General features: G+C 42.4%; 2 non-coding genes across 2 annotated transcripts; one reads left to right on the top strand and one right to left on the bottom strand.

Annotated features, from left to right (window-relative positions):
* The first annotated feature begins 12,748 nt into the window (after positions 1 to 12,748).
* Positions 12,749 to 12,855, top strand: LOC141618903 (small nucleolar RNA R71). The gene has a single exon (XR_012531526.1). It is a non-coding gene; the product is annotated as a small nucleolar RNA R71 (small nucleolar RNA).
* Positions 12,856 to 22,577: 9,722 nt separating this feature from the next.
* LOC141622564 (small nucleolar RNA R71) lies at positions 22,578 to 22,684 on the bottom strand. Its single transcript, XR_012533014.1, has one exon. It is a non-coding gene; the product is annotated as a small nucleolar RNA R71 (small nucleolar RNA).

Here is a 22,684-nt window from a genome sequence, read left to right as displayed (position 1 = left end):
AGACTCTTCTTGAGGCTCGCAAGAACGTGGGAAAGGAGGCGGAGAAACCTGTGGATGCTACCTAACTTAGCATCATCATCGCCCGCTTTAACCCACCTACCTATGAGGATGTTGGGGAACCTAAGTTGCTCGAGAACTGGCATCGTGAGATGGAAAGTTTCATGGAAGTGGTTAAGTGTCCGCAAGATATGATAGTTGAGCAGGTAGTGTACTACCTGAGTGGCGAGGCCGCTGTGTGGTGGCAAAATGTCAAAGAGGACGCCAAAGCTTACTACCAGGCTGAAGGCCTAGGGGCTATACCATGGTCGGGACTGAAGAGTGCTATGAGGGAGCAGTTTGTGCCGGAGAATATCCGTCACAAGCTGAGATATGAGTTCGATTCCTTCACTATGACTGATGATATGACCGTCACCGAGTACTATCACCGGTTCCTTGAGTTGTCTCGTTAGGTGGAGGGCATGCAGCTTGGGCAGAGGGGTTTGGCTCTTCGCTTTGAGAGGGGTTTGTCAGCTAAGATCACGAACCGTTTACCAGCTGGAGTCATCACTGATCTTAAGGATGCATATCTAAGGGCTTGTCAAGCTGAGAGAATGGTAGATCTCGCAAGAGAAGCTACAGAAAGATGTGCTGCTGAAAAGAGAAAAGCTGATAGTGGGAGCAACAACCAGTCGGATAACAAGAAGGGCAACTTTAATCATGACAAGGCTTTTTCTGGTGGGGCTGGTTTCTCTGGGGAATCCCGAGGATAGGGTAAAGGTGGTGGACGGAGTGTGAGTGACAACTCCAACCTGTCATGCTACAACTGTGGTGGCATAGGCCACAAGAGATGAGACTGCACGAGTGCCAAGACTGGAGTAGGCTCGGGAACTTCTCAGGGGAACATCTCACAGGGTCCGAGTCAGAGTTATGCTAGCAATCGGCAGGGTGGATCATGGGGTAACCGTGGTGGACACAGCAATAATGGCGGTTTTAACCGCAACAGTGGAGGATCATATCAGCGCCCGAACAACAGTGTCACCCAGGATTCGGCAGCCAAGTCGAGTACTTCTAATGCTTCGGTTCAAGGGGGAGGCCAGAAAAGCAGTGTTAAGCTCTTCATGATGGATAAGCAAGAAGCGCAGAATGATGCACATGTAGTTAGTGGTACCTTTCTTGTTCATAATATACCGTCTTTTGTTCTGTTTGACTCGGGGGCAACACACTCTTTTGTGTCTAGGAGTCATGCTTTGTCTATGGGCTTGGGGGAGTTTGAGCTGGTAAAGGATGATGTGTTTATACCTTCTGGGGAGTCAGTGTCATGTGTTAAGTTGTACAAGGGAGTGTTTATGTTGGTTGAAGGGGTAGATTTATCGGTAGACCTGCTAGAGTTTCTTATTTATGGGTTTAAGGTGATTGTCGGGATGGATTGGTTGGGTAAGTATGATGCCAAGATAGATTGTCGGCAAAAGAAAGTGTCTTTAAAGGGTCCCAAGGGTATAAGGGTGTCTTATAAGGGGTTTGTTGTGAGACCTAAGTGTAAGTTCATAGCGGTAATGACCTTAAAGTCATGCTTTAGGAAGAAGTGTCCCTTGATTCTTTGTCAAGTGAGAGATCGTCGAGTAGAGCCGCAGACAGCTGCTGATATACCTGTGGTGGGAGTATTTGATGATGTTTTTCCTGAAGAGATACCTGAGTTTCCACCAAAGAGAGATGTTGACTTCAACGTGGAGCTTAAACCGGGAACAAGTCCTATATCTAAAGCACCCTATCGTATGGCACTTAAGGAACTAGCTGAGTTGATGAAACAGTTACATGAGCTGTTAGACAAGGGGTATATCCGGCCAAGTGTGTCGCCATGGGGAGCTCCAGTTTTGTTTGTGAAGAAGAAAGATGGGAGCATGAGGCTATGTATCGAATACAGGGAGCTTAATCGTATCACGGTGAAAAAAAGTATCCTTTGCCTAGGATTGATGACTTATTTGATCAGCTGAGTGGAGCAGGAGTGTTCTCTAAGATTCATTTGAGGTCAGGTTATCACCAATTGAGGATAGCTAATGAGGATATTCCAAAGACAGCTTTCCGGTCCCGTTATGGCCAATATGAGTATGTGGTAATGCCTTTTGGTTTGACCAATGCACCAGCAGCTTTTATGGATCTGATGAATCGGATCTTCAGTCCGTTTTTGGATAAGTTCGTGGTTGTCTTCATTAATGACATCTTAGTCTACTCTAAGACTAAGGAAGAAAATGAGGAGCACATAAGGATAGTTTTGCAGACTCTGAGAGAGAACCAGCTTTATGCCAAACTATCTAAGTGTGAGTTCTGGTTAGAGGAAGTGGCTTTTCTAGGTCATGTGATATCTAAGAAGGAAGTATTCGTAGATCCAAGCAAGATTGAGGCTGTGACCAAGTGAGAATCACCAAAGAGTGTTGCTGAGGTTCGAAGTTTCTTGGGCCTTGCTGGCTACTACAGGAGGTTCGTGAAAGACTTTTCCACCATAGGATGGCCTATGACTGCTTTGATGAGGAAACAGACCAGATTTATTTGGGATGAGAGTTGTGAGATGGCGTTCCAGACCTTAAAGGAACGTTTGACCACAGCTCCTATTCTAGCCTTGCCAGAGGGATGTGAGAACTTTGAAGTATATACCGATGCTTCAAAGAATGGTCTAGGTTGTGTTTTGATGCAGGAAGGGAAAGTTATAGCCTATGCTTCGAGGCAACTGAAGCCATATGAGGAGAACTACCCTACTCATGATCTAGAACTGGGTGCAGTTGTTTTTGCTCTTAAGATTTGGAGGCACTACCTTTACGGGGCAACCTTTAAGGTGTTTTCAGATCATAAGAGTCTGAAGTATATCTACACTGACAGGGCTGTCGTGTACCTAACAAAAATAAACTAACTAAACTAACTATATAGCTAGGGAAGTCAGGTCGATCTCCTCAGGGAGGCAAGATATCTGTAGAAGTCCGTCTATTTGGTCACAAATGGGGGGGGGGGGGTTGTTTAAATTGGTTTTCTAAACTAAAAGGCTTAAAGGAAGAGAAATAAAGAAAGAGCAATAAAGGCAGGAAAATAGAATTAAACTATCAAATAAAGAAGGGACATGTCAGGATTTCGGTTCACTATGGTAGTCCAGTGACTCAACTGTAAACAACTTAGACAAATTAATGCGAGACGGATATGGAAAGGTCCTTCCGGTCCAATTTCTAACCTAAAACTTCCGCTAACTTAACTTCCGTCCTCGTCAGGGTAGTCTACTGTTCATAGCAGGCCTATTTAGTCCAATCTTCCGATCCAGGATTAAATTTAGCCATATTAAAGGGGTGACTCAGAAGCGTGCACTCAACTAAGTCGGTAAAATACAGTTATATTGCTATGGTGACAGAATCTCACAATTAATTCATCTAACCTATTTACTACATCATCACATTTCTACCGTAGATCCCCTAATCCCAACATGAAATAGATTTAGCTACTCATATTGCTATTAATACTATCAAAACTAACAGCAGATAAATAACCAGCATTCAACATATTAAAACGATAATTAAATTACATAAAAGTGAATTAGGGCAGAAATTAAATAAAGCAAAACAAAGAATTAAAGTAAACAAAAGAGAGATTATTATTATTAAGAAAGGAGAAAGAGATTACAATCGCAAGAATCCGGCGTAAAGAACAATCAAATCCGAGCGAGAAAACCCCGAAAGCAAAGTTACAGTGAAGGGAAAAGCAACGTAATGTGTTTTACTCTGAAAGCTAAGAATGATAGATGATAAGATAATAGATAGCTAATGACCTAATAAAGTTGCGTTTAAATAGAAAATAAACTAAGTCCAAAAGCTAAAACAAGCTTACGGGCTAATTAAAGCCCACGCTAGACCAAACCACTCGATCGAGTAGAATAAATCCACTCGATCGAGCAAAACTCCAGAAAATCTACTCAATCGAGTAGTATAGTTACTCGATCGAGTAACCTCTCTTTTCAGTACTTCTTGATCGAGTAAATAACTGATCGATCGATCAACCAATGACGTAGAAACCATTCGATCGAGTAATAAAACCACTAGATCGAATGTTCTTCCTTCAAATCAGCTCAAGTTCGTGCCCGAATGCCTCGTAAACCGTGCCTTCACGCATCCCAATGCAGAAACTCACTCCAAAAAATCCCGCCTCCTCAAAATGCATGCAAAAAGGACGAAAAAATGGTACGATTCCACTACTTTCGCGTTCATTTCTACAAAACGGACAAAACGAACCAAAGTAGCCAATTTGGGGCATAATACTATATAAACAGTACAAAAATGTATGGAAATATGTGCTAAAATAGGCTAAAAAGACTATACATTATGCACGTATCATACACTCAGAAGGAGCTTAATATGCGACAGAGACGATGGATGGAGCTGATTGGGGACTACGATATGGAGATCATCTATCACGAGGGTAAGGCTAATGTTGTTGCAGATGCTCTGAGTAGGAAGAGCGTTCATTCGCTATGTACAGCTATGTCTTTGCTGAAGCTGAGGGATGAGATGTCTAAGATGGGGATCCTTATGATAAGGAAAGGGGATGCCATCGGGGATTTCACGATCGAGCCGGATTTGTATGAGAACATCAAGAGTAAGCAAGAGCTTGATCCTAAGATCCAAGAGTGGAAGTCTAGAGTGGAGAGTGGCACAGTTTCTAGGTTTTCTATTCACACAAATGGGAGTGTTCGTTTCGATGGAAGATGGTGTGTTCCTGATGGTGCAGATTTGAGGAGAGTGATCCTGACAGAGACTCATTGTACTCCTTATTCGGTTCACACAGGTGGTGATAAGCTGTATAAAGACCTTAAGAAGACTTTCTGGTGGCCAAACATGAAGAGGGATGTAGTTGAGTTCGTGGCTAAGTGTTTGACCTGTCAGAGGGTCAAGGGTGAGCAGCGGATACCACAAGGTAAGATTCAATCTTTGGAGGTACCTGAGTGAAAGTGGGAGTCGATCTCTATGGACTTTGTTGTTGGGTTACCTAGGTCACAGCAAGGTAATAACATGATCTGGGTAATTGTTGATCGGTTGACAAAGTCAGCTCATTTTGTTCCTATGAAGGATACTTGGTCCAAGATGCAGCTGGCCTTGGGTTATAGGAGACATGTTGTTCGGTTACATGGTATACCTAAGGATATAGTGTCTGATCGTGATGCGAGGTTTATATCCAAGTTTTGGCAAGAACTGCAGGAATTGATGGGTACTACCTTGAAGATGAGCACCGATTTTCATCCTGCAAATGATGGTCAGACTGAGAGGACTATCAAGACCTTGGAGGACATGTTGACAGCATGTGCCATGGAGTTTGGGGGAAGCTGGGAGGACAGGCTTGATCTGATCGAGTTTTCGTACAACAACAGTTATCATACTAGTATCGGGATGGCACCTTTTGAGGCTTTGTATGGTCGGAAGTGCCGAAGTCCAGTTTGTTGGGATGACAGTTCAGAGGCAGTGGTTTTAGGACCACAGCTGGTGCAGGATATGGTTGAGCAGGTTCGGTTAATTCGTCAAAAGATGAAAGCAGCTCAAGATCGTCAGAAGAGTTATGCCGACTTACACCGCAGAGACATTGAGTTCGCAGTAGGTGACAAGGCCTTTTGAAAGTGTCACCTATACGAGGAGTGATGCGATTTGGAAAGAAAGGCAAGTTGAGCCAGAAGTTTATAGGTCCTTATGAGATTTTGGATCGCATAGGCAAGATAGCCTACAGGTTAGCTTTGCCACAGCCTTTAAATAGAGTCCACAATGTCTTTCATGTTTCACAGCTCCGGCAGTATGTGAGTGACCCGTCACATGTACTTGAGGTTGAGAACATCGAACTTGATGAGTCCTTGTCTTATGCTGAGGTTCCTAAGGAGATCGTAGACCGCAAAGTACGCAAGACAAGGAATGGTGAGACCGTCTTACTCAAGATACTTTGGTCCAATCACAATGTGGAAGAGGCCACATGGGAACCAGAGGAGGCTTTGCGAGAGCGTTTTCCTAACCTTTTTGATCAGGTATGGTTGGTTACGGGGACGTAACCGTTGTCTTTTTAGGGGGGTAGGAGATGGTTGCATGTGTGTTTTTGGATACATTGAGTCGGGTTAGTTGGAATTTGGTGATGTTTTGTGTTAGTATATTATTGGTATGTTGTGTCGGGAGGTCGTTTTGTTGTGTTTGTTTTAGGTAGAGTGTGACCTTCGGGGATGAAGTTCTTTTTAAGGGGGGAAGACTGTAATACCACAGATTTTATAGGCTGGTACTCGACCGAGTATGGCCTACTCAGTCGAGTAGTGTGTGTTCTGTAGTCTGTTTGGCTACTGCCGAGGAACACTCATCCGAGTATACTGAATACTCGGCCGAGTATACTCTATACTCGACCGAGTATCCGGTCTGGCGAGTAATATTTCAGCGGTTTGATTCGGGAGTAATTAGGGCGTTATATATTTTCGTTAATCAGTTTCTAAACACCATTTACAAAACTTAAACATCGTACGACGGTCTAATCACTCCGAATCTCTCCTCTGTGTGTGTGGACAATCGTAGCAATCGCATTCAATCCTTTATTCTTTCGTCAGTAAGTCTTTATCCCCATGTTTGTTGGTGATTATTTCTAGGGTTTCTCTTTAATCATGAATTGGGGGAAATGGGTTTTGCAATTAGTAATTGTGTTATGTGATTATTGTTTAGGCGAAGACTTCGTAGAGGAGCCGTTCTAGTTGCTTGATTCTCTTCATTGCTGTTGTTGCTAAGGTAAGGTTTCCCTACTTAGTTACTGTTAATTGAATTAAGATGTGATTGAATTGTGTTTTACTGTTCTCTGTTGATCATCGAAGTGTTGGTGTGATGGTGGTGGTTGTGATATTTGTGGTGGAGTCACTTGCGAGAGTGGCTTCACGCCTTAGTTCGCCCTCCGTGGAACCCGTCACGGGAGGGGATGTGCACATTAAGGGACAGGATTATCGCTCATTGATGAGCGGGATTTTGGTGGGGATTGGCTGCGGTCCTCCACTGGCGGCGTGGATTACCTATTGCGATGGGTAGTCTGGCAGGGCTTCACACTTCGGTGTGTAGTCGGTTACAGTGTGAGATCGGGAGAACGGGGATGGAGGATGATCAGCTGGTACTTTGTGCACTTGTCTTATTTTGATTGAGCAGTACTAACCCCGTTGTTGGTTTGTAAAATCTGTGGTGATCCAATCGGGGATGGTGAGCAGATTGTGACAGGTGATTCTTTTGGTGAGCTTTGGGGCGTATATGGGAGAGTCGTCACATTGGATTAGTATCACCACCGCGAGTCTTAGCTTCTGTTTTGTAGTCTTTAACATTTGGATATTCATTTATGGGATTTTGGGATTTTGGAAACATTGTAACCTTTTACATTTACCGTACTTTAATAAATGTGTTTAGGACAATTGCTTTTGATATGTACTAACCTCGGGCAACCGAGATGGTAATAGCCTTTCATGTTAGGGTAGTCCTGGTAAGGTACCTTAGTATGAGGGGGTGTTACAAAGTGGTATCAAAGCAGACGATTCCGGCACCTAAAACAAATGAACCCAATGAACTTAGGGAGTCTAAATAAAATGAACCCGAGGAGAGTTGTTTGGAGCTACCGCAAGGACTCGGGAGACGTCCCGGAGTCGCATTATGGCCCTCACGAACTCAAGCCGGTTACGGGGGGAATGTGTTGTGTGTTTGTTTAATATATGTGTGTGGTGTGTTGAAATCGCGTGCTTGGAACATGTAGTAGGAGCTGTAATGTGTGAAATCTGAGAAGGACCTTGAGAATTAGTAGAAATGCGTGATGGAATTGCTATGTGAAATCATTGAAAAAGGTTTTGGCATGAAAATGATTGGCAAGTTACGTGTTTACATTATGGTTTTCAGATTCATGACGTAATGTGTTTTATTTTGGGTAGAAAGCATCATAGGATGTATTCTTTACTGTTTGTAGCTCGTTTTGGCATGACTCGGCCGAGCAGGGCGGGTACTCGACCGAGTAGGGGGTACTCGGCCGAGTAACCAGGCACCCGACCGAGTGTTGTTTGGCAGTTAGTAGCAATGGCTACTGGATGTGTTTACTCGACCGAGTACTGAGGTGTACTCGATCGAGTAGGGCATACTCGGCCGAGTATCGATTATACTCGACCGAGTATGTTTCTTTTGAATTTGAAGTTGGCTACTGGAGTCGACTACTCGACCGAGTGTCAGTGATACTCGAACGAGTAGTCCTTACTCGACCGAGTATTGCTATATACTCGGCCGAGTGCTTCTTTGGCGGAGGGTCAACTACATTTTGAGTCGTAGGCTTTTGTGCTTACGTTTCTTTACTTCTTATCAGCTCAAAATGCCGCCAAAAAGAACTGCCGCGCAAATTCAAGCTTCTGAGATGACCATAGATGAGATTGCTCGTATGATCGAGCAACAAGAGACTCTTCTTGAGGCTCTCAAGAACGTGGGAAAGGGGGCGGAGAAACCTGTGGATGCTACCCAACTTAGCATCATCATCGCCCGCTTTAACCCACCTACCTATGAGGACGTTGGGGAACCTAAGTTGCTCGAGAACTGGCATCGTGAGATGGAAAGTTTCATGGAAGTGGTTAAGTGTCCGCAAGATATGATAGTTGAGCAGGTAGGGTACTACCTGAGGGGCGAGGCCGCTGTGTGGTGGCAAAATGTGAAAGAGGACGCCAGAGCTTACTACCAGGCTGAAGGCCTAGGGGTTATACCATGGTCGGGACTGAAGAGTGCTATGAGGGAGCAGTTTGTGCCGGAGAATATCCGTCACAAGTTGAGATATGAGTTCGATTCCTTCACTATGACTGATGATATGACCGTCACTGAGTACTATCACCGGTTCCTTGAGTTGTCTCGTTATGTGGAGGGCATGCAGCTTGGGCAGAGGGGTTTGACTCTTCGCTTTGAGAGGGGTTTGTCAGCTAAGATCACGAACCGTTTACCAGCTGGAATCATCACTGATCTTAAGGATGCATATCTAAGGGCTGGTCAAGCTGAGAGAATGGTAGATCTCGCAAGAGAAGCTACAGACAGATGTGCTGCTGAAAAGAGAAAAGTTGATAGTGGAAGAAACAACCAGTCGGGTAACAAGAAGGGCAACTTTAATCATGTCAAGGCTTTTTCTGGTGGGGCTGGTTTCTCTGGGAATCCCGAGGATGGGGTAGAGGTGGTGGACGGAGTGTGAGTGACAACTCCAACCTGTCATGCTACAACTGTGGTGGCATAGGCCACAAGAGACGAGACTGCACGAGTGCCAAGACTGGAGTAGGCTCGGGAACTTCTCAGGGGAACTTCTCACAGGGTCCGAGTCACCCAGGATTCGGCAGCCAAGCCGAGTACTTCTAATGCTTCGGTTCAAGGGGGAGGCCAGAAAAGCAGTGGGAAGCTCTTCATGATGGATAAGCAAGAAGCGCAGAATGATGCACATGTAGTTAGCGGTACCTTACTTGTTCATAATATACCGTCTTTTGTTCTGTTTGACTCGGGGGCAACACACTCTTTTTTGTCTAGGAGTCATGCTTTGTCTATGGGCCTGGGGGAGTTTGAGATGGTAAAGGATGATGTGTTTATACCTTCTGGGGAGTCAGTGTCATGTGTTAAGTTGTACAAGGGAGTGTCTATGTTGGTTGGAGGGGTAGATTTTAGTCGGACTATATCTTTTCGGTAACTTGTCGTTAGGAGCACCTAGACCAAAACACAATTTATAACTTCACAAACAACTCTACAATTAGTAAAGAGGCAAGTAAAGGTCGGATCCCAAGGGACGGGAATTGAGATGAGATTTCTATTGCAACTAGTGGTGTCTTAGGGGTGTCACAATTGGGGTTGATGTAGAAGGTCACTAAACTAAATAGCAATAAAAGTAAACAAGCAAGATGAATTAAAAGGGTTGTAAACAATTGATAAAAAGCACTAGGGTATCATGGGGGCATAGGGGATTCATGGGAATTGATCATACAAACATGTTCTCAAATTATAAGCAAGCAATTGTTGTTGTGATGGATTGAGTTGGTTTATATCTTATAATCCTAGGAAAGTTTGGGTCCCGGAGCTGAATCGATTAGATTGTACAACACCTACAAGTCGACTTAGTCTCTCCTACTCAACAACATGCATGGTCTAATGAGACTCGAGTTTGTTTATGTCTTACAAGTCTCATTGAAAAGATAGGTGATGGGTAAAAAATGCAAGGATTCATAGGCTCGCATTTCATCAAACATAACATGTGCATGAGTTGAGATCAAAACAAGCAAGCAAATAAACCATGAAAGCATATTAATTTAAGCATGAATCATTCCCCATGTTGGTTTCCCCTAATTACCCATTAACCCTAGCTAAGTGACTACTCACTCATCTTCATTGTGGGGTCACTACTAAGGCATGAATAGCCTAGGCAATTGCTATCCCCACACTAGGCTAAAGCACTACACATCAATTGAAATCATTAGTCCCTCCCTCACTTCTCTCAAAAATGATAATTATCTTGATCAAGGCATAAAAATCCAAAAATGACAAAAATGCAATATGAGAATTAAAATGCGAGTTAGGGAGTTAGAAATATTTACAAATGGTGGTTTAGGGAGGACTCCACCAAACTCTCATCCTTAGTGAGATGTCATGGGGGCATGTCCAAGGTGTTGTTGATGTTGCTCAACACCTTGAAGAAGTAATCAAAAGCTTGTTCATTGTCATGATAAAGATCTTCAATAGATCTTTGCCCATGTTGTCGGTCTTGATCGATAGCATTACCAATATAGGGAATGAAAATCCCTTCAAACTCATCGTCCCAAAGACCACAAACTTCATCTACTTTATCACTAAAGATCTCTTGAGTTGATAGAGATAATTCTCCCATTTTCTTTTCTTGGCCAATGAGGCCATGCACTTCATTGTTTGACTTTGATGAGCTTTGCAAGCTCTCTTTGTTACAATTCACTTGCTCTTTGAATGGAGCATCTTCAATTTTCTTCTTCCATTGGAGTTCCGACTTCTTCCTATCATCCTTCCTGCTATAATGATCAATCATAAAACATGGTTCATGCAAACGGGGAGCTCTCATGGTCTTGTCAAGATTGAAAGTTATACTCTCATCTCCCACTTCTAGAGTGAGCTCTCCATGTTTCACATCAATCACCGCACCCGCGGTGTATAAGAAAGGTCTTCCTAGAATGATTGGAATGTTGGAATCTTCTTCCATGTCAACAATGACAAAGTCCACCGGGATGAAAAATTTCCCAATTCGTACGGGAACATCTTCCCATATCCTTAAGGGTGTCTTCGTCGATCTATCGGCCATTTGGAGTGTGATATTGGTGCATTTAAGCTCTCCCATCCCCAACCTTTTACTCACCGAGTACGGCATAACACTCACACTAGCCCCTAGATCACATAAGGCTTTGTTGATCGTGGTGTCGCCAATGGTACACGGTATTGAGAAGCTTCCCGGATCCTTGAGTTTTGGAGGTGAACTCCCTTGAAGTATTGCACTACTCACCTTAGTTAAGGCGATAGTCTCAAGCTTCCGGATCGACTTCTTCTTTGTGAGGATGTCTTTCATGTATTTCGCATAGGCCGGCACGTGATTGATTAGTTCCGTGAAAGGAATTGAGACTTCCAAATTCTTCACAATTTCCATAAATTTTCCAAGTTGGTCATCAAATTTGGGCTTGGCTTGACGACTTGGAAAAGGAAGTCTAATCACAATGGGCTCCTTCTCCTTGACCTTGTCTTCATTTTTCCTTGAAATTTCTTCTTTTGATGGTTCTCCATCCTTGGAGTTTTGCACAATTTCTTCTTTGTCACTAGCTTCCACAACTTCATCCTCAACTTGCGTCTTCGGTGCTTCATACCTTGTACCACTCCTCAAGTGAATGGCATTAACCGTTTCATGTCTTGGGGGATTACTTTGAGGTGGTAATTGCCCCTTTTGTCTTTGTGAGCTTGAAGATGCTAGTTGAGTCAATTGGGTTTCCAACATTTTGGTGTGAGCTAGGATGTTGTTGATGGTGGTTTCCTTTGCTTGACTATCTTTTTGTATTTGAGTGAAAAACTCTTGTTGATTCTTTTGCATTTGAAGGACCGCTTTTTGAACATCAAAACCTTGGTCATTTTGTTGATTGTATGGAGATTGATTTTGGTAACCTTGGTTTTGGTTGTAAAAGGGTCTTTGATTTTGGTTTTTCATGGGAGGTGGGGTGTATGTTGTTTGAGGGTTTTGAACATTTTGGCTTTTGTATGAGAGATTTGGATGGAACTTGGTGTTTTCATTGTAATAGTTGGAATAAGGGGTACCACTCTTGTATGCTTGGAAAGCATTCACTTGTTCATTTGTTCCCCTACATTCACTTGGGTCATGTCCCAAAGTTCCACAATTCTCACATATCCCACTTGGGATTGATGAAGATGCCGTCATGGCATTAACATGATGCTTTGGTGATTTTGAGGCTTCTTCAAGTCTAGCCATAGCTTTTTCAAACTTCAAATTGATGGCATCAATGTGAGCACTAAGTTGAGCACCCAATTGAGTAACGGAGTCCACTTCATGCTTTCCTCCTCTAGTAGCCTTGCGAGGTCTACTATATTATGAGTTATGGACCGCCATTTCCTCAATTTTGTTCCAAGTTTGATTGTCATCAACTTCGGTGAACATTCCATTTGATCCCATGTTGAGAATGTTCCTCGAATCTTCATATAGACCGTTCCAAAATTGTTGTACCAAGAACCACTCGCTAAGTCCATGGTGAGAACATGAGCGAAAAATTCCTTTGAATCGCTCCCAAGCTTCATACAAAGATTCTTCATCCCTTTGCTTAAAGCCCGTAATTTGAGCTCTTAGCATGTTAGTCTTTTCCGGTGGATAGAACGTTTTGTAGAAAGCTTGGGCCAACTTCTTCCAAGAATCAATTTCGAGAGTAGCCTTATCAAGGCTTTTCAACCATTGTTTCGCGGTACCAATTAGAGAAAAAGGAAATAAGACCCATCGAATTTGGTCTTGAGTTACACCGGTTTGAGAAATCGCATCACAATAATCGCAAAAAGCCTCCATATGAGAGTGAAGGTCTTCACTAGGCATCCCCCCAAATTGGCTTCTTTCGACTAATTGGATAAATGCGGATTTGGCAATGAAATTTCCGGTTAGATGTTGTGGTGTGGGAGTACCATTGGGTAGGTTCTCCTCGGTGGGTACGGAATGTGATGAAAACTTAGGCATTGTGGGTTGATTTTGTGTTGGGTTCTCGTCACCTTCTCTTGCAAAAGGGTTGATGAACTCAATAGTTGGTTGAATAACCTCACTAACACCTCTCAAAGTTCTCCTAGCAAGTCTTCTATTGGTTGTCAAAGTTCTTTCAAATTCACGATCAAAAGGTAACAAATCACCTTGTGACCTTCTAGACATGCAAAATATCAAACAACTCTAAAACAATTAGAACAAACCTTGAAGAGTTTTAATTCCTCAAGGCAAAGAAAGACACAACTAATAACAATATAAGAAAATCTAAATCAAGTTAACACCGTCCCCGGCAACGGCGCCATTTTTGGTCGGACTATATCTTTTCGGTAACTTGTCGTTAGGAGCACCTAGACCAAAAACACAATTTATAAATTCACAAACAACTCTACAATTAGTACAGAGGCAAGTAAAGGTCGGATCCCAAGGGACGGGAATTGAGACGAGATTTCTATTGCAACTAGTGGTGTCTTAGGGGTGTCACAATTGGGGTTGATGTAGAAGGTCACTAAACTAAATAGCAATAAAAGTAAACAAGCAAGATGAATTAAAAGGGTTGTAAACAATTGATAAAAAGCACTAGGGTATCATGGGGTCATAGGGGATTCATGAGAATTGATCATACAAACATTTTCTCAAATAATAAGCAAGCAATTATTGTTGTGATGGATTGAGTTGGTTTATATCTTACAATCCTAGGAAAGTTTGGGTCCCGGAGCCGAATCGATTAGATTGTACAAAACCTACAAGTCGACTTAGTCTCTCCTACTCAACAACATGCATGGTCTAATGAGACTCGAGTTGGTTTATGTCTTACAAGTCTCATTGAAAAGATAGGTGATGGGTAAAAAATGCAAGGATTCATAGGCTCGCATTTCATCAAACATAACATGTGCATGAGTTGAGATCAAAACAAGCAAGCAAATAAATCATGAAAGCATATTAATTTAAGCATGAATCATTCCCCATGGTTGTTTCCCCTAATTACCCATTAACCCTAGCTAAGTGACTACTCACTCATCATCATGTTGAACATGCTAGCAAGGTTGTCAATCATACCAACAAAGCGAAACATGATGAATAAATGAAAGTAATTAACAATAATTAAAGAGGGATTAAGAGAATTATACCTACTAATGATTCCAATAATAAAGCAAAGAATAAAAGAAGTACTTGATGCTTGATTGAGAGGTTGTCAATCTCCCAATAATAACCCAAATAATCTTCAATTACCCAAAGTAAAGGATGAACAAAAGAGAGATTAAGGAAATAAAACTTGTATTAAAACTTGATTAATTGTTGATTACAATATTAAAGAGAGATTTGATTGATATTAACTACACTAAAGATTGCTAAGAAGAACATGCTCTTCTAATTAGACTAATGGGGTATTTATAGTGGGGATTAGGTGTAGGAATTAGGGTTAACTAAGGGCTTAAATGACGATTAAGTCCCTACTTAAGGAAACGCCTGTATTTTTGGAAGGATGGGCATCTTTCTTGAAGCTTGAAGAAATGAAATTATGCACCGAGAATCCGTGTCGTCTTTGGCACGGACGGCGGATTCGTGGGTCTGCCCGGGCGTCTTGGGGAGAAGATGGGCGTCTTCTGGGGTTGCTGCCCGGGCGTCTTGGAGTGAAGACGCACGGATTGTGAAGGTGGAGGACGGGCGTCTTCAGGACAATCCGCACGGATTGCTGGACAGTCTCATTTCTTCTTCTTTTCTTCCCTTTTCTTCATAAAATCCTTGGGGATTTCCTCGGGGATGCAAGGATCTCTTCTCATCATTGCCCATCTACTATAGTATGTACAAAGGCCTTCTAATCTTGTCTCTCCTTGATGCTTGGTCATTGAATTCAATCAATTTAGTCTCATTTTGCCATGAAAGTGCAAGGTTTGCACTCCTTTCCTACCAAGGACACGAAACCTCAAAGAATATACAAAACAAAGAACTAAAGACAATAAATGACCCAAATATGCACTAAAAAGCATGGGAAAAAGGCTAATTCGGGGACTAAATATGCTCTAATTATGGTCAAATCAGATTTACCGGTAGACCTGCTAGAGTTTCCTATTTATGGGTTTGAGGTGATTGTCGGGATGGATTGGTTGGGTAAGTATGATGCCAAGATAGATTGTCGGCAAAAGAAAGTGTCTTTAAAGGGTCCCAAGGGTATAAGGGTGTCTTATAAGGGGTTTGTTGTGAGACCTAAGTGTAAGTTCATAGCGGTAATGACCTTAAAGTCATGCTTGAGGAAGAAGTGTCCCTTGATTCTTTGTCAAGAGAGAGATCGTCGAGTAGAGCCGCAGACAGCTGCTGATATACCTCTGGTGGGAGAGTTTGATGATGTTTTTCCTGAAGAGATACCTGATTTTCCACCAAAGAGAGATGTTGACTTCAACGTGGAGCTTAAACCGGGAACATGTCCTATATCAAAAGCACCCTATCGTATGGCACTTAAGGAACTAGCTTAGTTGAAGAAACAGTTACATGAGCTGTTAGACAAGGGGTATATCCGGCCAAGTGTGTCCCAATGGGGAGCTCCAGTTTTGTTTGTGAAGAAGAAAGATGGGAGCATGAGGTTATGTATCGACTACAGGGAGCTTAATCGTGTCACGGTGAAAAACAAGTATCATTTGCCTAGGATTGATGACTTGTTTGATCAGCTGAGTGGAGCAGGAGTGTTCTCTAAGATCCATTTGAGGTCAGGTTATCACCAATTGAGGATAGCTGATGAGGATATTCCAAAGACAGCTTTCCGGTCCCGTTATGGCCACTATGAGTATGTGGTAATGCCTTTTGTTTTGACCAATGCACCAGCAGCTTTTATGGATCTGATGAATCGGATCTTCAGTCCGTTTTTGGATAAGTTCGTGGTTGTCTTCATTAATGACATCTTAGTCTACTCTAAGACTAAGGAAGAAAATGAGGAGCACATAAGGATAGTTTTGCAGACTCTAAGAGAGAACCAGCTTTATGCCAAACTATCTAAGTGTGAGTTCTGGTTAGAGGAAGTGGCTTTTCTGGGTCATGTGATATCTAAGAAGGAAGTATTCGTAGATCCAAGCAAGATTGAGGCTGTGACCAAGTGGGAATCACCAAAGAGTGTTGCTGAGGTTCGAAGTTTCTTGGGCCTTGCTGGCTACTACAAGAGGTTCGTGAAAGACTTTTCCACCATAGCATGGCCTATGACTGCTTTGATGAGGAAACAGACCAGATTTATTTGGGATGAGAGTTGTGAGACGGCGTTCCAGACCTTAAAGGAACGTTTGACCACAGCTCCTATTCTAGCCTTGCCAGAGGGATGTGAGAACTTTGAAGTATATACCGATGCTTCAAAGAATGGTCTAGGTTGTGTTTTGATGCAGGAAGGGAAAGTTATAGCCTATGCTTCGAGGCAGCTGAAGCTATATGAGGAGAACTACCCTACTCATGATCTAGAACTGGGTGCAGTTGTTTTTGCTCTTAAGATTTGGAGTCACTACCTTTACGGGGCAACCTTTAAGGTGTTTTCAGATCATAAGAGTCTGAAGTATATCTACACTGACAGGGCTGTCGTGTACCTATCAAAAATAAACTAACTAAACTAACTATATAGCTAGGGAAGTCAGGTCGATCTCCTCAGGGAGGCAAGATATCTGTAGAAGTCTGTCTATTTGGTCACAAATGGGGGGGGGGGGGGGGTTGTTTAAATTGGTTTTCTAAACTAAAAGGCTTAAAGGAAGAGAAAAAAAGAAAGAGCAATAAAGGCAGGAAAATAGAATTAAACTATCAAATAGAGAAGGGACATGTCAGGATTTCGGTTCACTATGGTAGTCCAGTGACTCAACTGTAAACAACTTAGACAAATTAATGCGAGACGAATATGGAAAGGTCCTTCCGGTCCACTTTCTAACCTAAAACTTCCGCTAACTTAACTTCCGTCCTCGTCAGGGTAGTCTACTGTTCATAGCAGGCCTATTTAGTCCAATCTTTCGATCCAGGATTAAATTTAGCCAGATTAAAGGGGTGACTCAGAAGCGTGCACTCAACTAAGTCGGTAAAATACAGTTATATTGCTAATGTGACAGAATCTCACAATTAATTCATCTAACCTATTTACTACATCGTCACATTTCTACCATAGATCCCCTAATCCCAACATGAAATAGATTTAGCTACTCATATTGCTATTAATACTATCAAAACTAACAGCAGATAAATAACCAGCATTCAACATATTAAAACGATAATTAAATTACATAAAAGTGAATTAGGGCAGAAATTAAATAAAGCAAAACAAAGAATTAACGTAAACAAAAGAGAGATTATTATTAAGAAAGGAGAAAGAGATTAGAATCGCAAGAATCCGGCGTAAAGAACAATCAAATCCGAGCGAGAAAACCCCGAAAGCAAAGTTATAGTGAAGGGAAAAGCAACGTAATGTGTTTTACTGTGAAAGCTAAGAATGATAGATGATAAGATAATAGATAGTTAATGACCTAGTAAAGTTGCGTTTAAATAGAAAATAAACTAAGTCCAAAAGCTAAAACAAGATTACGGGCTAATTAAAGCCCACGCTAGACCAAACCACTCGATCGAGTAGAATAAATCCACTCGATCGAGCAAAACTCCAGAAAATCTACTCAATCGAGTAGAATAGTTACTCGATCGAGTAACCTCTTTTTTCAGCACTTCTTGATCGAGTAAATAACTGCTCGATCGATCAACCAATGACGTAGAAACCATTCGATCGAGTAATAAAACCACTAGATCGAATGCTCTTCCTTCAAATCAGCTCAAGTTCATGCCCGACTTCCTCGTAAACCGTGCCTTCACGCATCCCAATGCAGAAACTCTGTCCAGAAAATCCCGTCTCCTCAAAATGCATGCAAAAAGGACAAAAAAATGGTACGATTCCACTACTTTCGCGTTCATTTCTACAAAACGGACAAAACGAACCAAAGTAGCCAATTCGGGGCATAATACTATATAAACAGTACAAAAATGCATGGAAATACGTGCTAAAATAGGCTAAAAAGACTATACATTATGCATGTATCATACACTCAGAAGGAGCTTAATATGCGACAGAGACGATGGATGGAGCTGATTGGGGACTAGGATATGGAGATCATCTATCACGAGGGTAAGGCTAATGTTGTTGTAGATGCTCTGAGTAAGAAGAGCGTTCATTCGCTATGTACAGCTATGTCTTTGCTGAAGCTGAGGGATGAGATGTCTAAGATGGGGATCCTTATGATAAGGAAAGGGGATGCCATCGGGGATTTGACGATCGAGCCGGATTTGTATGAGAACATCAAGAGTAAGCAAGAGCTTGATCCTAAGATCCAAGAGTGGAAGTCTAGAGTGGAGAGTGGCACAGTTTCTAGGTTTTCTATTCACACAAATGGGAGTGTTCGTTTCGATGAGAGATGGTGTGTTCCTGATGATGCAGATTTGAGGAGAGTGATCCTGACAGAGACTCATTGTACTCCTTATTCGGTTCACACAGGTGGTGATAAGCTGTATAAAGACCTTAAGAAGACTTTCTGGTGGCCAAACATTAAGAGGGATGTAGCTGAGTTCGTGGCTAAGTGTTTGACCTGTCAGAGGGTCAAGGGTGAGCAGCGGAGACCATTAGGTAAGATTCAATCTTTGGAGGTACCTGAGTAAAAGTGGGAGTCGATCTCTATGGACTTTGTTGTTGGGTTACCTAGGTCACAGCAAGGTAATAACATGATCTGGGTAATTGTTGATCGGTTGACAAAGTCAGCTCATTTTGTTCCTATGAAGGATACTTGGTCCAAGATGCAGCTGGCCTTGGGTTATAGGAGACATGTGGTTCGGTTATATGGTATACCTAAGGATATATTGTCTGATCGTGATGCGAGGTTTATATCCAAGTTTTGGCAAGAACTGCAGGAATTGATGGGTACTACCTTGAAGATGAGCACCGCTTTTCATCCTGCAAATGATGGTCAGACTGAGAGGACTATCAAGACCTTGGAGGACATGTTGAGAGCATGTGCCATGAAGTTTGGGGGAAGCTGGGAGGACAGGCTTGATCTAAACGAGTTTTCGTACAACAACAGTTATCATACTAGTATCGGGATGGCACCTTTTGAGGCTTTGTATGGTCGGAAGTGCCGAAGTCCAGTTTGTTGGGATGACAGTTCAGAGGCAGTGGTTTTAGGACCACAGCTGGTGCAGGATATGGTTGAGCAGGTTCGGTTAATTTGTCAAAAGATGAAAGCAGCTCAAGATCGTCAGAAGAGTTATGCCGACTTACACCACAGAGACATTGAGTTCGCAGTAGGTAACAAGGTCCTTTTGAAAGTGTCACCTATACGAGGAGTGATGCGATTTGGAAACAAAGGCAAGTTGAGCCAGAAGTTTATAGGTCCTTATGAGATTTTGGATCGCATAGGAAAGATAGCCTACAGGTTAGCTTTGCCACCAGCTTTGGATAGAGTCCACAATGTCTTTCATGTTTCACAGCTCCGGAAGTATGTGAGTGACCCGTCACATGTACTTGAGGTTGAGAACATCGAACTTGATGAGTCCTTGTCCTATGCTGAGGTTCCTAAGGAGATCTTAGACCGCAAAGTACGCAAGACAAGGAATGGTGACACCGTCTTACTCAAGATACTTTGGTCCAATCACAATGTGGAAGAGGCCACATAGGAACCAGAGGAGGCTATGCGAGAGCGTTTTCCTAACCTTTTTTATCAGGTATGGTTGGTTAAGGGGACGTAACCGTTGTCTTTTTAGGGGGGTAGGAGATGGTTGCATGTGTGTTTTTGGATACATTGAGTCGGGTTAGTTGGAATTTGGTGATGTTTTGTGTTAGTATATTGTTGGTATGTTGTGTCGGGAGGTCGTTTTGTTGTGTTTGTTTTAGGTAGAGTGTGACCTTCGGGGACGAAGTTCTTTTTAAGGGGGGAAGACTGTAATACCATGGATTTTATAGGCTGGTACTCGACCGAGTATGGCCTACTCGGTCGAGTAGTGTGTGTTCTGTAGTCTGTTTGGCTACTGCCGAGTATACTGAATACTCGGCCGAGTAGCGGACACTCGGCCGAGTATACTCTATACTCGACCGAGTATCCGGTCTGGCGAGTAATACTTCAGCGGTTTGAGTCGGGAGTAATTAGGGCGTTATATATTTTCGTTAATCAGTTTCTAAACACCAATTACAAAACTTAAACATCGTACAACGCTCTAATCACTCCGAATCTCTCCTCTGTGTGTGTGGACAATCGTAGCAATCGCATTCAATCCTTTATTCTTTCGTCAGTAAGTCTTTATCCCCATGTTTGTTGGTGATTATTTCTAGTGTTTGTCTTTAATCATGAATTGGGGGAAATGGGTTTTGCAATTTGTAATTGTGTTATGTGATTATTGTTTAGGCGAAGACTTCGTAGAGGAGCCGTTCTAGTTGCTTGATTCTCTTCACTGCTGTTATTGCTAAGGTAGGGTTTCCCTACTTAGTTACTGTTAATTAAATTAAGATGTGATTGAATTGTGTTTTACTGTTCTTTGTTGATCATCGAAGTGTTGGTGTGATGGTGGTGGTTGTGATGGTGTTGTGATGTTTGTGGTGGAGTCACTTGCGAGAGTGGCTTCACGCCCTAGTTCGCCCTCCGTGGAACCCGTCACGGGAGGGGATGTGCACATTAAGGGTCAGGGTTATCGCTCGTTGATGAGCGGGATTTTGTTGGGGATTGGCTGCGGTCCCCCACTGGCGGCGTGGACTACCTGTTGCGATGGGTAGTCTGGCAGGGCTTCACACTTCGGTGTGTAGTCGGTTACAGTGTGAGATCGGGAGACCGGGGATGGAGGATGATCAGCTGGTACTTTGTGCACTTGTCTTATTTTAATTGAGCAGTACTAACCCCGTTGTTGTTTTGTAAAATCTGTGGTGATCCATTCGGGGATGGTGAGCAAATTGTGACAGGTGATGCTTTTGGTGAGCTTTGGGGCGTACATGGTAGAGTCGTCACATTGGATTAGTATCACCACCGCGAGCCTTAGCTTATGTTTTGTAGACTTTAACATTTGGATATTCATTTATGGGATTTTGGAAACATTGTAACCTTTTACATTTACCGTACTTTAATAAATGTGTTTGGGACAGTTGCTTTTGATATGTACTAACCTCGGGCAACCGAGGTGGTAACAGCCTTTCATGTTAGGGTAGTCCTGGTAAGGTACCTTGGTATGAGGGGGTGTTACAACCCAAATCTTCCTAGGAATTGTAAGATATACACTAACTCGATTCCATTACAACAATAAGTTGCTTGCTTCTATTTAAGAACATGTTTGTATGATCTATTTCCATGATTCCCTTATGAACACATGACACCCTAGTGCCCTTAATCAATTGTTTACAAACCCCTTTAATTGCTTTACTTTGTTTTCATCTTGTTTATTAGTTTATATTGCATCTCATCTCAACCCAAATTTGTGACACCTTAAGACATAACTACTTGTAATTGAAATCTTAAATCGATACCCGTCCCTTCGGATCCGACCTTTGCTTATCACTCTACTAAGAGTAGTTTGTAAAGATATAAATTTTGTTTTGGTTGAAAACTTTATTGACAAGCAATAACGACTTCACACCAAAAATGGCGCCGTTGCCGGGGACGGTGTTCAATTGATTTAATTTTCGTTAATAGTTTTTAGTTGTGTCTTTCTTTACCTTGGGGAAGTCAATCTCCTCAAGATTGTTCTAATTGTTTTCTAGTTGTTTGATTTTTTGCATGACTAGGAGATCACAAGGTAATCCATTACCTATTGATTTCGAGATTGAAAGGACCTTAACCAACAATAGAAGAGTTGGTAGAGGTACTTCAAGAGTTGTGGGTATTGGAGAGATTGTGGACATTCAGCCAAATAACATTGAGTTTCTCAACCCTTTTGCAAGAGAAGGAGAGGATAACCCAATTCCAAACCAACCACAAAATCAACCCACAATGCCTAAATTTTCATCTCATTCCGTACCAATCGAGGAGAACCTACCAAACGGTACTTCTACACCACCACATCTAACCGGTAATTTCATTGCTAAATCCGCATTCATACAATTAGTTGAGAGAAGTAAATTTGGAGGAATGCCTAGTGAGGATCCTCATTTACATATGGAGACTTTTTGTGACTATTGTGATGCAATTTCTCAAACCGGAGTTACTCATAATCAAATTCGGTGGGTGTTGTTTCCTTTTTCCTCGATCGGTACCGCAAAGCAATGGTTGAAGAGCCTAGACAAGGCCACCCTTGCTATTGATTCATGAAAGAAGTTAGCACTTGCCTTCTATAAGAAATTCTATCCTCCGGAGAAGACTAACATGTTGAGAGCCCAAATCACCGGGTTCAAGCAAAGGGATGAGGAATCATTATATGAAGTATGGGAGAGATTTAAGAACACTTGTCGTTCTTGTCCACACCATGGACT

Source organism: Silene latifolia, chromosome 1 (genome assembly GCF_048544455.1).
Source record: "Silene latifolia isolate original U9 population chromosome 1, ASM4854445v1, whole genome shotgun sequence".
Classification (NCBI taxonomy): domain Eukaryota; kingdom Viridiplantae; phylum Streptophyta; class Magnoliopsida; order Caryophyllales; family Caryophyllaceae; genus Silene; species Silene latifolia.
The sequence above is the reverse complement of the archived record's forward strand: the minus strand, read 5'-3'. Positions and strand labels throughout refer to the sequence as shown.